Here is a 3,841-nt window from a genome sequence, read left to right on the forward strand (position 1 = left end):
ACCAAAGCCGCTAGGAAGCTGAACAAAGCAAATGAAGACCAGACCGTTCCAACTCGCAGCAATCTCTGAGCAGTGACAGGGTGGCAGCCGTTCCTTTTATTTCCTCCCCTCATAAAGGGCGATCTGAGGTCGGCCACATTCCGTTCCTGCTCCCAGGCCCCCAGAGAGGCAGACAAGCGGCTGCAGGCACCCCATCGTGGACTGCACGAGAGCACAGACCTCAGACGTCAGCCTCTGGTTCTAAGCTCCGAGAGCTTTCTGTGCCACGAAGTCAGCACGCAGTCCACGAGAAGAGTAGAGCAGCACTCCAGGCGGAGCAGAGGCAGGTTCCTGAGCGATGGCAGTCTTGAGACAGCAGGCCTGGCCAGCGTGGTTAGCTGGAACCCCACTACAGAGGAGTCGCCTCTGTACAGACGGACACCAAGGACAAGGCCAGCTCAGTCACCTGGAGAGATGTGAATCAGACAAGTCTTTCAGGGAGAAAAGACGTAATCCAGGTGGTAGCCTGGTCGCCCTGAGGCCACGCTCCTCTTCCAGGTGCCCAAGTGGTCGCTGGGTGGGCTGCAGCCCAGAGGCAGGCAGCCGAGTAGAGAAACGGAGATGACAAGGGGCTTCTGGGCCGTGTCTGCTTGTCTCTCAGGACACTTCCGGGATGGAAGCTCACTCTCTCGGCCGGCTGACCATGACTTCACCCAGGGCCTCCAACACCTCCACTGGTAGTCCTTGAAGCCACCATCAAATTGGCTTACACTCTGATCCTACACCACCCACAGCTGGCAGCTGGTTTCTGTGATGAGGCCAGAATCATGGCTGACAACGATCACACCACCCTGGTCCTTGGCCAGAGCATCCATAGACTCTACGTCCAAGTTATTGCTGGGCTCAAGCAAGATGAGGACGTCAGACTCCGGACAGGCCAGCTCTGCAAACACCACTCTGGCTTTCTGCCCTCCAGAGAGTTTGCAGCTCTGGATGGTGTGGGCGTGACTCTCAAGGCCAAAGCGGGCCAGGCACTTACGGGCATCCTGGTAGGGCAGGTTGAAGCCGTGCTGCAGGTACGCAGTGGCCGTCTCCTCCATATGCAGCTGCTTTGCATACTGCTGGTTGAAGATGCCAGTTTTCAGCCAGTGGTTCTTTCTCATTTCCCTGCGACCAGATGTCGGCTTGCCGGTCAGCAGCAGGAGCAATGTGCTCTTCTCTCTGCCATTAGGGCCCATGATGCAGATCCCATGATGCAGTGTGTGTCGAGGCCAAAATCCAGGTTCTTAAATAGTGGTTTCTGCCCCTCTTAGCCAAATGTCACATCATGCAGATCCAGCACAGGAGGGCTAAGTGGTGGGGGGTTGGGGAAAGTGAAGCAAAGAATATACTCCTGGGGGGCGATTCGGGAGCTCAGGAGCCTCCTGGGACTCCTCATCTTGGTTTTTGCGGTCGGCATTTCCTGCTGCTGCTTTCATTTGCTTTTCCGCCTGCATGGTGGACTTGCCACCTGCCTTCGGCTCCTTCAGCTTTCTCTCCTGCTTCTCATAGTGCTTCAGGCAGCGCTTTCTGCTTCCGCTGGTACATCTTGACAGTCATATGATTGCCTCCGTAGTAATGGAGCCGCTGGGCGTCTAGATGGATGATATCCGTGCAGACGTCATCCAGGAAGCCCTGGTCATGGGAGATGATCAGCAATGTCTTCTGCCAGCCCCGAAGGTAGTTACTGAGCCAGATGACAGGTGGTTGGTGGGTTCATCCGGTGTTGGCAGTGCCCTGGCCAGGGAGACACACATACGCCAGCCCCACCCCCCACCCCAAGAACTTCACCAGACTCCATCTTGCTTTGGTGTCTGCAGCTGCTGCCCCAGTAGCCCGCAATTCCTCACACACCTTCTCCACATCTCAGCGGATGCGTCATCCCTTGGCTCCAGCCATCCATGAAGCTGGCGCTCCTCTTCCAGCGGCTTCAATCGCTTCCTGTCGGCTTGAAGAACAGCCTGCAGCCCTGGAGTCTCATCTGCTCCCACCTCCTGCCCAGTCGATGTTGGGAGGGATGCTCAGAGCGCGGTTGGCGATGTGCTTGAGGAGTGTGGTCTTGCCCTTGCCATGGGGGCCCACCAGCCCGTAGGGGCGGCCGGCTTCAATGTACAGATCTCTGTTGATGAACAACTCCTTGCCATGCGCAGAGCTGCTGAACTTCTCTAGCTTGCTATCAGATGCATTTTTTAAAAAAAGATTTATTTATTTGAAAGAATTACACAGAGAGAGGAGAGGCAGAGAGAGAGAGAGAGAGAGAGAGAGAGAGAGAGAGAGATCCTCCACCCTATGGTTCACTCCCCAATTGGCCACAACGGCCGGAGCTGCGCCGATCCAAAGCCAGGAGCCAGGAGCTTCTTCTGGGTCTCCCACGTGGGTGCAGGGGCCCAAGGACTTGGGCCATCTTCCACTGCTTTCCCAGGCCATAGCAGAGAGCTGGATTGGAAGTGGGGCAGCCAGGACTCGAACCAGTGCTCATATGGGATGCAGGCACTTCAGACCAGGGCGTTAACCCGCTGCACCATAGCGCCGGCCCCTCAGATGCATTTTCTAACATGGCTTGTCAGGAGAACAACTCTGCCTGGCACTTGAAGAAGTCATTTTCAGCAACATAAACTGCTTTTAATGAAGCCACTTGGCGCTCATATTCCATGTGTTTCTTCAGCTTTTTCTTCTCCTTTTTGCTGAAGTGAGCATAAGGATCATCTGCCTTAGACTCTCTTTCTCCTCCTTTTCCCCTTCCTCTAATCTTCCATCCACTGGTTCACTTCCCAAATGGCCACAATAGTCGGAGCTGTGCCGATCCAAAGCCAGGAGCCAGCAGCTTCTTCCAGGTCTCCCACACGGGTGCAGGGGCCCAAGCACTTGGGCCATCTTCTACTGCTTCCCCAGGCCACAGCAGAGCTGGATTGGAAGAGGAGCAGCCAAGACTAGAACTGGCACCCATATGGGATACAGGTGCCACCCTCCGGCAGTGGCTTAACCTACTGTGCTGGCCCTGAGCACTTCCTCTTCTTCCCCAGCTTGTTCATCTTCCACCTCCAGTTCTTCAAAGAAGGTCTTTTTGGTCTTCTTGTCCTTCTCTTTCTTCACCACTTTGCCAGTGGTACTCATGCTCTCATCCCCCTCCCCATTCACTCTGCTGCTTGGGGCCCTTTGGCATCACGGTGGCAGTTACGGGTACTCCAGTGGCGTCAGGCCCATTTCTGCTTCAGAAGGAAGTAGAACCGAGTCAACCGACTGGGAATCTAGAATGAGCCTAACTTCATCAAGTGAGCTATTTAGAAATCAGAGATCTGCTCTCTTGTTGACCTTAAAGAAGCCAGCTTCCATGAATTCAGCTGCAAGGAATTTGTGTGAGCAACTATGTGAACTTGAAAGAAAAGTCCTTTATAACATTATTCACTGTGTCACATGTTTTATGTGTGTGTGTGTGTGTGTGTCATCTATTTATCCATCTATTCTCTGCTTAGTTCTGCTTCACCCCTGCCCCCAACACACAGAGTATATGTTCCCAAGGGCAGAAATTTTTGTCTGTTTTATTCATTGTTGACTTTCCCAATATCTTTACCAGTGCCTGTGATAAAGTAGATGTTTGTTAGATGTATGGACAAATGAAATTTATTTGTTGAATTTTGTGTGTTCCCCACAACCCATTACTCCTAACGAATATTCTCTTACTCAGTTGTAACATCACAAACTTCTATCCCTTTTGTTAAGACCTTTTAAAGATTTATTTATTTGAAAGGCAGAGATATAGTGAGAAGGGGAGCAGAGGGGGGAATCTTCCATTTGCTGGTTCATTCCCCAAATGGCCACAATG

At 52.9% G+C, this 3,841-nt stretch overlaps 1 pseudogene; it reads right to left on the reverse strand.

Moving 5' to 3' along the window:
- Window positions 1–660: 660 nt before the first annotated feature.
- LOC100354068 (ATP-binding cassette sub-family F member 1-like) lies at window positions 661–3,132 on the reverse strand (annotated as a pseudogene).
- Between the last annotated feature and the right edge of the window lie 709 nt (window positions 3,133–3,841).

The sequence above is a fragment of the Oryctolagus cuniculus genome, chromosome X, assembly GCF_964237555.1.
Source record: "Oryctolagus cuniculus chromosome X, mOryCun1.1, whole genome shotgun sequence".
NCBI classification, from domain to species: domain Eukaryota; kingdom Metazoa; phylum Chordata; class Mammalia; order Lagomorpha; family Leporidae; genus Oryctolagus; species Oryctolagus cuniculus.